The sequence below is a fragment of the Rattus norvegicus genome, chromosome 16, assembly GCF_021556685.1.
Source record: "Rattus norvegicus strain SHRSP/BbbUtx chromosome 16, alternate assembly SHRSP_T2T, whole genome shotgun sequence".
Lineage (NCBI taxonomy): Eukaryota > Metazoa > Chordata > Mammalia > Rodentia > Muridae > Rattus > Rattus norvegicus.
This window is the reverse complement of record NC_141549.1, coordinates 11,111,373-11,124,331: the sequence shown is the minus strand read 5'-3', so window position 1 is coordinate 11,124,331 and position 12,959 is coordinate 11,111,373. Positions and strand designations below refer to the sequence as shown.

The 12,959-nt window shown below is 40.8% G+C and overlaps 1 long non-coding RNA gene across 2 annotated transcripts in view; it reads left to right on the top strand.

Moving 5' to 3' along the window:
• LOC148000382 (uncharacterized) overlaps window positions 1-12,470 on the top strand; it is a 52,744-nt gene extending 40,274 nt beyond the window's left edge. The window contains exons 2-4 of one of the 2 annotated variants that reach the window (XR_015639648.1): window positions 11,028-11,064; window positions 11,788-11,878; window positions 12,034-12,470. This is a non-coding gene — a long non-coding RNA (uncharacterized LOC148000382). The remainder of the gene's footprint in view (window positions 1-11,027; window positions 11,065-11,787; window positions 11,879-12,033) is intronic. The other variant, XR_015639650.1, reaches the window with a different exon arrangement.
• Window positions 12,471-12,959: the final 489 nt, after the last annotated feature.

The following is a 12,959-nucleotide window of genomic DNA, read 5'->3' as shown; positions in this document are numbered from 1 at the left end:
TGAAAGTGTTTACTAGCTTTCTTAATGGAGTACAGCACCGGGAAGCTCAGACAGGGAGTTAGCCTGAGATGACCACCAGTGTGGTACAAAGCAGGCCCTGATGGGTTCTGAGGCCTGGAAATGAACTAGAGACTAGAAGAAGCTCACCTGGTATTGTGGCCCTGGATGGAAGTTAGCATAAGACAGGTGACCCTGGTGTGGGACCTTTTGGGTGGGCTAGGGTGAGGAGCAAGCCTGAGGAGACCACCAGACTGACAACATACAGAGAGCTAACTTGACATGACCACTAGTCTGGAGTCATGCACGCCTAAAGGAGAGGCATAGCATGCCCAAGATAACCTCTGTCCAATGACATAACATAGAAGTGAGCAATAGCACAGCTGGGACTGCTCTTAAGACAACCCCAGACACTCAGAGATCCTGGGCACCACTAAAAGCACCAGATCTGTTACCACCAAACGCAAGGTGAACATCTCTAGTCTGGGCTATGAAGAACTAGTCCCACCCCTTATCTGGGCATCCTGAGAGAGCTGACCTTAGGGGCATGAGGGCAGGAAAGCTGACCTCACCCCTAGCCATCTGCAGTCCTTGGGAGAGCAGACTCTGCACACTGAGAAAGTGGCAGATGAGTCACCCAGAAGATGTGACTATGGAAGAGCTGGCCCTGACACTTGTCTCTTTTGCCATGTCATGGATGAAGAAGAGATACCCCTCCCTCCTCACCACTCACTACCTGTGGCAGGTGGAAGACCTGGCCCTGAAATCATGAGAGTATGAGAACTGTCCCTACCTATAACTGGCTGCAGCACCCTAGAGATAAGGTTCTCCTAGGTGGAGCATTTCACCTGGGCAGCACAGTAGATCTCTTCCTGTGTGAGGGTTGTGGTGAGCTGACCTGAGGGTTTGAGCATGGGAGAGCTGGCCCTGCCTCTTGTCTGTGGTGGGGTGGCATCTGAAAAGAAGGGAGAGATACCCTCCCCTCCTTTTGCCCGTACTGCCTGCAGCAGACAAGAGAGCTGGCCCTGAAGGAATCATGGGAGCAGGAGAGCTATCCCAGTCTCTCACCTGCTGCAGCACTTGGAACAGCAGCAGGCCTTGCACCTCACATAGGCAGCACAGTAGAGCTGACCTTGATATCAGGGGTCTGGGTGAACTGGACCCAAGAATATAAATGTGGGAGAGCCCCACAACCTGACTGGTGTGCAGCACCATGGGTAAGGGAAAGATGTACTCCTCCACCCTTGCCCACTGCCACTTATGACAAACAGGAAAGCTGGCCCTGGGATCATAGAATAGAAGTGCTTTCCTGCTCTCTCACCTGCTGCAGCATTCAGTGGAGTGCCCCTGCACCACTCCTGGACAGCACAGTAGAACTGGCCCTGGATGTGGGGATTCTGGGTGAGATGACCCTTAAGGCTTGAGCATAGGAGAGCAGACCCTGACTTGTCTGCTGTGTGGTGATGCAGATAAAGGAAAGATGCCCTCTTCCCCTTCTTCATCCTTTGTCACCTATGGCAGGTAGAAGAGTTGGTCCAAGAGTTGTGATCCTGGGTGAATTGGACCACTGGACCTGTCCCTCATTGGATATAACACTCACTTGAGTATCAGGGTAGAGCTGGCCCTGTGGGGATAGGGAAAGGAAAGTCCTACAAATTGAAAACTACAAGATATCCATGACGCAGAGTAGTAACAGGATATCAGAGAGGAGTCCCAATAACATTCCAGTATTGATAGAGTAGCTAAAGCCAGAGTCCTTATGCCAGACAATGAAGCATTGCAATGAACATTGTCCAAGGGTGAACAGGGTGGCATACTGTGGGACACACTGTGACAGTTCTGTAACAACATTATTTCTGTGTGGGGAAGGTTGCAAAGGTGGAGGATGGGTATGGGTTGGGAAGATGAGTGGTTTTTGATTGCATGATATGAAATTCACAAAAAAACTAATAAAGAGTTTTTAAAAGAGAAGTTTCCCTGACGAAAGTTTTAGGTTTATTTATGTATACTATTGTCTCAACTTCAAATAACTATACTTTGACCTATTTCTTTCTCATTTGTATCCCATAGCGTTGTATTTCTTTTGAGTTTGTGTCTCTTTCAGTTGTTTTACTGCTCTAGCTAATACTTCAAGTACTCTAGTGAATAGCAATGGAGAGAGCCTTTTCTTCTTCCTGATTTTAGTGTAATTGCTTTGAGTTTATCTCTGTATAATATTGGCTATAGGCTTGCTGTAAATGGCCCTTATTTTATTAAGGTGTGACCCTTGTATCCCTCTTCTCTCCAGGAAGGGTTGGATTGCTATCCAGAAGGAGGGTTGGATTTTTTCCAAGGCCTTTTCTTCATTTAATGACATGATTATGTGGGGTTTTCTTTCATTTTATTTATACAGTGGATTACATTCACTGATTTTTCTTATATTAAACCACCCCTGCATCTCTTGGATAAAGCCTACTTGATCATGGTAGAAAATCTTTTTGTAGTGTTCTTGGATTTGATTTTGGAGTGTTTTGTTAAGCATTTTTCTACCTATGTTCATAAGGGAAAGTGATCTAAAATTCTCTTTGGTGAATCAGTTCGTGGTTTGGGCATCTATCTGTGGCCTCATAAAATGAATTGGGCAACATTCCATCTATTTTGACTTTGTGGAATAATTTGAGGAATTTTGGCATTAACTTTCATTTGAAAGTCTGTTAGAATTGTGCACAAAAACCCTGTAGCACCGAGCATTTGTTTCGTTTTAATTTTGTTTTTGGTTTGGTTTGGTTAAGAGAGTTATAATGACTGCTTCTATTTCACTAGGGCTTGTAGGTATGCTTAAAATGCTTGTGTGATCTTGGTTTAACCTTGGTAAGTGGTTAAATTGAGAAAATTGCTCATTCCTTTTAGATTTTTTAATTTGACAGAGTGCATGCTTTTTTATGCACTCTGCTACGCATGTATCCTTATGATTCTCTGGATCCTTTGTGTCTGTTACTATGTCACTCTTTTCATTTCTAATTTTATTCATTTGGATCTTCTCTCCACCTAAGTTAATTTTGATAAGGATTTGTCTCTCTTGAAAATTGTTTCATTTCTGCCAACTCTTTGCTTTATTGGCTTTGTATTATTCTCTTTTTTATTTTGTGGATTCCAGCCCTTGGTTTGATTGTTTCTTACAGTTTGCTCCTGTGTGGTGTGATTTCCTATTAGTTATCGAGCTCTCAGGTGTGCTGTTAAATCCCTACTATGAGATATCTTCAGTTTTTTTTTTTTATGTAGGCACTTAATGCTGTTAACTTACCAGCCCTGGTTGGGTCCTTAAGTTTGAGTGTGTTGTGTGTTCATTTCATTCAAGTCTACAAAGTCTTTAATCTCTTTCTTCATTTCTATCTGACCTATTTTTCATTCCCCAGAGAATCGACCAGTTTCCATGAGTTTGTAAGCTTTCTGTTGTTTCTGTTGTTGATGCTATACAGATTTATTCTGTGTGCTCTGTTAGGATGCAGGCTGTTAATGCAATTTCCTTGGATCTGTTGAGACTTGCTTTGTATATGAGGACAAACCTGGAAAAAATTCCATGAAGTATAGAATAGAAGGCATATTATTTTGTGTTTAGGTGAAACGTTCTGTAAATATGTATCAGGTCCCTATGGTTTATAACTTCTGTTATGTCCAGTATTTCTCTGATTGGTTTTTGTCTGGATGACATGTCCATCAGTGAGAATGAGGTACTGAAGCCTTCTAGTATCAGTGTGTGTGTGGGTCATTACGTGGTTTAAACTGTAGTAATGCTTCTCTTACAAACTAGGGTATCCTAGTGTTTGGGGCATAGATGTTAAGAAATGAAATAATATCTTGATAGATTTTTCCCTTGACAAGTATAAAGTGTCTTTTGATTAGTTTTGTCTTGAAGTCTACTTTGTTAAGCATTAAAATGACTACAACAGTTTGCTCTTAGGTCAACTAACTTAGAATATCTTTTTCCAACTTTTTAACCTTACAGTACTGTCTATCTTTCATGTTGAAGTGTTTCTTGGATGTAAGAGAAAGATGAATCCTGTTTCAAGATCCATGCTGTTAGTCTGTGTTTTTTATTAGAAAATTGAGGCCATTGATATTGAGAGATATCAAAGACCAATGACTAATTCCTATTGATTCCTATTATTTTGCTGCTGCTGATGGGAGTATTGGTGTAAGCCTCTCTCTCTCTCTCTCTCTCTCTCTTTCTCTCTCTCTCTCTCTCTCTCTGTGTGTGTGTGTGTGTGTGTGTGTGTGTTTGTGTTTGTGTTTGTGTGTGTGTGTGTGGTTAGTGGTTAGTGTTTTAATTTTTATGTGCTATGGGGACTTTCTTTTCTGGTTCAGTTGGTGTTCTGTATGCTTCTTGTACCTTTATAGGCATCTCCTTAATTAGGTTCAGAAAATTGTCCTCTATGATTTATTGAAAACATTTCCTGAGCCTTTGGAGTGAGTTTCTTTTCCTCCCTTTATACCTATTACTCTTAGGTTTGTTTTTTTCATGGGGTCCGAGATTTCCTGGATATTTTTTCTTTGGAAATTTTTAGATTAGCATGTTCTTTGACTGATGTATCCATTTCTTCTCGTGTATCTTCAGTGCCTGAGCTATTCTTTTCCATCTCTTGTATTCTGTTGGTGAAATTTTCCTTGTAGTTCCTGTTCAAATTCCTAAATTTGTCATTTCCAGAAAGAATTCCCTCAGTTTGTGTCCTCTTTATGACTTCTATTTCCAGTTTCATGTCTTGAACAGTTTTGTTTCTTTTCTTATCCTTTTGTTTGTATTTTTCTGGATTTCTTTAATGGATTTATTCATGTACTCTTTAAGGACCACTACCAAATTAGTAAAGACTCTTTTAAGTTCTTTTCCTTGTGCCTCAGCTATTTTGGACTATTCGGGTCCTGCAGTGCTAGGATATCTGGGCTATAGTGAGGACATATTGCTCTGGCAATTATTTTTTTTTTTTTCTTTCTTTCTTTTTTTTTTTTTTTTTTATTAACTTGAGTATTTCTTATATACATTTCGAGTGTTATTCCCTTTCCCGGTTTCCGGGCAAACATCCCCCTCCCCCCTCCCCTTCCTTATGGGTGTTCCCCTCCCAACCCTCCCCCCATTGCTGCCCTCCCCCCATAGACTAGTTCACTGTGGGTTCAGTCTTAGCAGGACCCAGGGCTTCCCCTTCCACTGGTGCTCTTACTAGGATATTCATTGCTACCTATGGGGTCAGAGTCCAGGGTCAGTCCATGTATAGTCTTTAGGTAGTGGCTTAGTCCCTGGAAGCTCTGGTTGCTTGGCATTGTTGTACTTTTGGGGTCTCAAGCCCCTTCAAGCTCTTCCAGTTCTTTCTCTGATTCCTTCAATAGGGGACCTATTCTCAGTTCAGTGGTTTGCTGCTGGCATTCGCCTCTATATTTGCTGTATTCTGGCTGTGTCTCTCAGGAGCGATCTACATCCGGCTCCTGTCGGTCTGCACTTCTTTGCTTCATCCATCTTGTCTAATTGGGTGGCTGTATATGTATGGGCCACATGTGGGGCAGGCTCTGAATGGGTGTTCCTTCAGTCTCTGTTTTAATCTTTGCCTCTCCCTTCCGTGCCAAGGGTATTCTTTTTCCTCATTTAAAGAAGGAGTGAAGCATTCACATTTTGATCATCCGTCTTGAGTTTCGTTTGTTCTAGGGATCTAGGGTAATTCAAGCATTTGGGCTAATAGCCACTTATCAATGAGTGCATACCATGTATGTCTTTCTGTGATTGGGTTAGCTCACTCAGGATGATATTTTCCAGTTCCAACCATTTGCCTACGAATTTCATAAACTCGTTGTTTTTGATAGCTGAGTAATATTCCATTGTGTAGATGTACCACATTTTCTGTATCCATTCCTCTGTTGAAGGGCATCTGGGTTCTTTCCAGCTTCTGGCTATTATAAATAAGGCTGCGATGAACATAGTGGAGCACGTGTCTCTTTTATATGTTGAGGCATCTTTTGGGTATATGCCCAAGAGAGGTATAGCTGGATCCTCAGGCAGTTCAATGTCCAATTTTCTGAGGAACCTCCAGACTGATTTCCAGAATGGTTTTACCAGTCTGCAATCCCACCAACAATGGAGGAGTGTTCCTCTTTCTCCACATTCTCGCCAGCATCTGCTGTCACCTGAGTTTTTGATCTTAGCCAATCGCACTGGTGTGAGGTGAAATCTCAGGGTTGTTTTGATTTGCATTTCCCTTATGACTAAAGATGTTGAACATTTCTTTAGGTGTTTCTCAGCCATTCGGCATTCCTCAGCTGTGAATTCTTTGTTTAGCTCTGAACCCCATTTTTTAATAGGGTTATTTGTTTCCCTGCGGTCTAACTTCTTGAGTTCTTTGTATATTTTGGAAATAAGGCCTCTATCTGTTGTAGGATTGGTAAAGATCTTTTCCCAATCTGTTGGTTGCCGTTTTGTCCTAACCACAGTGTCCTTTGCCTTACAGAAGCTTTGCAGTTTTATGAGATCCCATTTGTCGATTCTTGATCTTAGAGCATAAGCCATTGGTGTTTTGTTCAGGAAATTTTTTCCAGTGCCCATGTGTTCCAGATGCTTCCCTAGTTTTTCTTCTATTAGTTTGAGTGTGTCTGGTTTGATGTGGAGGTCCTTGATCCACTTGGACTTAAGCTTTGTACAGGGTGATAAGGATGGATCGATCTGCATTCTTCTACATGTTGCCCTCCAGTTGAACCAGCACCATTTGCTGAAAATACTATCTTTTTTCCATTGGATGGTTTTGGCTCCTTTGTCAAAAATCAAGTGACGATAGGTGTGTGGGTTCATTTCTGGGTCTTCAATTCTATTCCATTGGTCTATCTGTCTGTCTCTGTACCAATACCATGCAGTTTTTATCACTATTGCTCTGTAATACTGCTTGAGTTCAGGGATAGTGATTCCCCCTGAAGTCCTTTTATTGTTGAGGATAGCTTTAGCTATCCTGGTTTTTTGTTATTCCAGATGAATTTGCAAATTGTTCTGTCTAACTCTTTGAAGAATTGGATTGGTATTTTGATGGGGATTGCATTGAATCTGTAGATTGCTTTTGGTAAAATGGCCATTTTTACCATATTAATCCTGCCAATCCATGAGCATGGGAGATCTTTCCATCTTCTGAGGTCTTCTTCAATTTCTTTCCTCAGTGTCTTGAAGTTCTTATTGTACAGATCTTTTACTTGCTTGGTTAAAGTCACACCAAGGTACTTTATATTATTTGGGTCTATTATGAAGGGTGTCGTTTCCCTAATTTCTTTCTCGGCTTGTTTCTCTTTTGTATAGAGGAAGGCAACTGATTTATTTGAGTTAATTTTATACCCAGCCACTTTGCTGAAGTTGTTTATCAGCTTTAGTAGTTCTCTGGTGGAACTTTTGGGATCACTTAAATATACTATCATGTCATCTGCAAATAGTGATATTTTGACCTCTTCTTTTCCGATCTGTATCCCTTTGATCTCCTTTTGTTGTCTGATTGCTCTGGCTAGAACTTCAAGAACTATATTGAATAAGTAGGGAGAGAGTGGGCAGCCTTGTCTAGTCCCTGATTTTAGTGGGATTGCTTCAAGTTTCTCTCCATTTAGTTTAATGTTAGCAACTGGTTTGCTGTATATGGCTTTTACTATGTTTAGGTATGGGCCTTGAATTCCTATTCTTTCCAGGACTTTTATCATGAAGGGGTGTTGAATTTTGTCAAATGCTTTCTCAGCATCTAATGAAATGATCATGTGGTTCTGTTCTTTCAGTTTGTTTATATAATGGATCACGTTGATGGTTTTCCGTATATTAAACCATCCCTGCATGCCTGGGATGAAGCCTACTTGATCATGGTGGATGATTGTTTTGGTGTGCTCTTGAATTCGGTTTGCCAGAATTTTATTGAGTATTTTTGCGTCGATATTCATAAGGGAAATTGGTCTGAAGTTCTCTTTCTTTGTTGTGTCTTTGTGTGGTTTAGGTATAAGAGTAATTGTGGCTTTGTAGAAGGAATTCGGTAGTGCTCCATCTGTTTCAATTTTGTGGAATAGTTTGGATAATATTGGTATGAGGTCTTCTATGAAGGTTTGATAGAATTCTGCACTAAACCCGTCTGGACCTGGGCTCTTTTTGGTTGGGAGACCTTTAATGACTGCTTCTATTTCCTTAGGAGTTATGGGGTTGTTTAACTGGTTTATCTGTTCCTGATTTAACTTCGATACCTGGTATCTGTCTAGGAAATTGTCCATTTCCTGAAGATTTTCAAATTTTGTTGAATATAGGTTTTTATAGTAAGATCTGATGATTTTTTGAATTTCCTCCGAATCTGTAGTTATGTCTCCCTTTTCATTTCTGATTTTGTTAATTTGGACACACTCTCTGTGTCCTCTCGTTAGTCTGGCTAAGGGTTTATCTATCTTGTTGATTTTCTCAAAGAACCAACTTTTGGTTCTGTTGATTCTTTCTATGGTCCTTTTTGTTTCTACTTGGTTGATTTCAGCTCTGAGTTTGATTATTTCCTGCCTTCTACTCCTCCTGGGTGTATTTGCTTCTTTTTGTTCTAGAGCTTTTAGGTGTGCTGTCAAGCTGCTGACATATGCTCTTTCCTGTTTCTTTCTGCAGGCACTCAGCGCTATGAGTTTTCCTCTTAGCACAGCTTTCATTGTGTCCCATAAGTTTGAGTATGTTGTATCTTCATTTTCATTAAATTCTAAAAAGTTTTTAATTTCTTTCTTTATTTCTTCCTTGACCAGGTTATCATTGAGTAGAGCATTGTTCAATTTCCACGTATATGTGGGCATTCTTCCCTTATTGTTATTGAAGACCAGTTTTAGGCCGTGGTGGTCCGATAGCACGCATGGGATTATTTCTATCTTTCTGTACCTGTTGAGGCCCGTTTTTTGACCAATTATATGGTCAATTTTGGAGAAAGTACCATGAGGAGCTGAGAAGAAGGTATATCCTTTTGCTTTAGGATAGAATGTTCTATAAATATCCGTTAAGTCCATTTGGCTCATGACTTCTCTTAGTCTGTCTACATCACTGTTTAATTTCTGTTTCCATGATCTGTCCATTGATGAGAGTGGGGTGTTGAAATCTCCCACTATTATTGTGTGAGGTGCAATGTGTGTTTTGAGCTTTAGTAAGGTTTCTTTTACATATGTAGGTGCCCTTGTATTTGGGGCATAGATATTTAGGATTGAGAGTTCATCTTGGTTGATTTTTCCTTTGATGAATATGAAGTGTCCTTCCTTATCTTTTTTGATGACTTTTAGTTGGAAATTGATTTTATTTGATATTAGAATGGCTACTCCAGCTTGCTTCTTCTGACCATTTGCTTGGAAAGTTGTTTTCCAGCCTTTCACTCTGAGGTAGTGTCTGTCTTTGTCTCTGAGGTGTGTTTCCTGTAGGCAGCAGAATGCAGGGTCCTCGTTGCGTATCCAGTTTGTTAATCTATGTCTTTTTATTGGGGAGTTGAGGCCATTGATATTGAGAGATATTAAGGAATAGTGATTATTGCTTCCCGTTATATTCATATTTGATGTGAGGTTATGTTTGTGTGCTTTCATTCTCTTTGTTTTGTTGCCAAGACGATTAGTTTCTTGCTTCTTCTAGGGTATAGCTTGCCTCCTTATGTTGGGCTTTACCATTTATTATCCTTTGTAGTGCTGGATTTGTAGAAAGATATTGTGTAAATTTGGTTTTGTCATGGAATATCTTGGTTTCTCCATCAATGTTAATTGAGAGTTTTGCTGGGTACAGTATGCTCTGGCAATTATTAATTTTGTTTTTATTCTGGTGTCATGCCACCTGGGTTTGGGATGATTGTAAGTCTAGGTGCTGATTTCTGGAGTTGTCTTTGTTGGGTGGATGGTTTTTTCCATGGTTTCTGTTTCCTCTATGGATTTTCGGAGAGTGTAATGACAATGTGTTGCCTGTTGAGCAGGTAATGTCTCCTGGTGTTGGAAGCTGAAATACCTGGATGAGTTCCGGGGAAGAAAGGGAGAACATAGCAGGTTCCCAACTACAGAGTTCAGGGTGAGTCTGGAAGGTATGAATCTCAGGAGCAGTAGGAGTATTATGAGTCTGTGTTCAACCACTTGTTGCCCTGGGACAAGTGGCCTTTGGGTTAGCAGGGGGCTGTTTGCTGGAGTTGAGATCAGGGACAAGGCAACAAATGGTAGGAGTGAGGTTAGGAAGGGAGGATAGGGATCCATAGTAGATGAGCAGGGGAGAGGGAAGACTTCAGCCTGTTGCAGCATGAGAGAACAGACTTGAAGATTGGGTTTGGGGAAACAGAGAGGAGAACTTCTCTGGGATACCTAACTGGGCACCTGCTCGATTTATAGTCTGGGGTACAGCAATGAGTGGAAGAGGGGATTATAAGGACATGCTGTGTGGGATCTATGAGAGATATTGGTGGTGGGTGAACACTAGAGACAAGACTGGAGGACAGGGTCTCGGGGAACAGGTCAATCTTTTAAGAACAGATGTGTATTTTCAACACACATGTGCTATCCCGATTGGAAATGCTTCTTCCAATAATACCTTATCATTATTTTATTGGCTTATTCTGTACCAAAACTATTTTAAACAGCAATATATTTTTTGCCAATTGACGTGTCTCAGGAAATTTCTGTGATCATAGCCTATATGCCATCATCTAGAAATACTTGCCCTGATAAAATGGCAAAGTGCCTTACAGAAAACCAAATTAAGGTGCCAGTATCCTTTGAGTTCAAACCATTGCCTATGGATATTATGTGCATTTTACTAGTGGCCAACATGTGCCATTTCCCCCACTGCCATATCACATAGAAGGAGACTCACTTAGTAAATAATTCAGAGCTCTTAGATAGTCAGTTCTTGTGACCTGAGCAGCTCTGGTCTTGGCTCCAAAGGGGTTTGGAGAATGTTCACAAAATACCTGACAAACAACCTCATTAAGTTGGAAATTACAGTTTCTTCTCAACAATCTATTGAATATCTTGGCAGAAAATGAAGTTTTCTTCTAACTGGGGTTATTTATATCAATTAACAGACGAGAACTAGGAGGCTTCAATCAATAAAATGGAAAGGTAGTTATGGCTGAAAGAGTCTGGAACTCAGAGGATTGCCTCAAGCAGCAATTTCTAAAAATCAAACTCAATAAAGACAATGACAATTCAACAGAGGCAGAACTACAAAGAACCTGGGTGATAAAAGTTTCTCTATGGTATCGTGAAGCTGACATGTTCCCACAGGCCCATCTTCCCAGCTGGTGGCACTTTTGGGGGAAAAATAAAAATATTAAAGAAAGGCACTGAGTAGGAGAAAGTAGATATGAGAAGTGGGTGCCTTTATTGGTTATCTTCCTCCAAGCTTTTCTCTGCCTCTCAGTGCTTTCCTGGCCTCCGTAAAATGAGCATCTCTCCTCCATTGTATCTTTGCCACAATTTCCTGACTTATTGCAAACCTATAAACAATGACCTTGGCAGCCATAGACTGAAGTCGCTGAAAGCAGCTGCCAAATAAATATTTTTCTCCTTTCAATTATTCTGCTAAAGTGTATGTCATAGCAATAAAATACTAACTAATACGACCTTATCCTTCAGAGAAAGAGTCCCAGTTATACCTGGTTTTCAATTCAAGCAAAGGAAACAGAAAATGTGCCACAGAAGAAAACTACCCTAAAACTTAGTTGGAGCAAGAACTAATACAGAGATAACTATGTATATTGCACTTGAATATATTAGCTCTACTATCTTTATATATAACCACTTTTATCTGTCATCTACTTTTCACCATCTCTCATTTTTCAGATTGGTATGAATTGGTACCTAAGGCTACACTTCACCTCATAGCCCCAAAGAATACTCATGGCCAAGAAGGAAGACGCTCTATCCTTTGCAGGTGCTGGGCTCTAAATTGGGGGGAGTGAGTGATGGACCATTTTCTTTCCCTTTTGGCCATAAAACAATAGCTTTTATACAATTATTGTTATATGCACATTCGATAAAGACATGGATGCGAGAAGCACTAAGGTAGGCTTATCTGTTTGCCTTCAGATACATTGTCTCCCTGATCACCACCATCCAGACGTGAAACTCTGCTAGGCGACTAAAGCAGGATGGTGTAGCAGCAAAGTCGGAGTCAGAAAGGAAGAAACTTTCCAAAAACAGAGATGGACTGAGAGAAAAGGGCCAGGATGGCAACGTCAGTAAAGTTGTCCTATAGAATCATACTGCTGACGACAGAGTAATGTGTGAATATGTCAGCTTGAATGGAAGATTTAGACTTCTCTTCCAAATCAACTATACTTGACATTCTGAACAAGAGAGATCCACCCCTGGAGAACCACGGTGCTCTCGGGTTGCTGAAGGAGCCTTGCACAGAGTACAGGGATCCTACAGAGGGTGTCTTCACCCATGGAGAAAGAATGGGCATCGGGCCAAGTAGTCCTAGATTGTAATTAAAATCAATCACTCCATAATTGCTTACCTTACTTGCCTGCATTTTGACTTTGAGTTCAATGTTGTGTGAGTTCAAAGCAAGTATTGGATAGAAATACTGTGTGACTGCTGGCTTATGAAATTAACATACAGTTAAGACTTGACTTGATGGGTGGTGGCACCAGGAGGACAGACTTAGCATGACAAAAGGGCTTTTTCTCTTCAATCCCAGGCACTGGAGTGCTAAGGCAGAGTCCTGGGGCCTAGAGGTGAACCAGAGAGAGTCTGAAGATCAGATGTAAGCTAAGAGGCCGGATCAAAATAGCAAGAACTGATTGAAAGAATTTCAGAGACAAAGTTAGTTGCATTTAAAAATAAATATAGCCCCAGGGTATGCACCAATAGTGCTATTTAGTGATATAAAAGTCACAGAGAATGACAATCAAACACTAGAAGGGGGTGGGTAATGATTCCACTGTTATGAAGGCAGCAGGCTTCCTCAGGCCATAGAGCACACAGCTGCTTAGTCCAAGAAAGCAAAC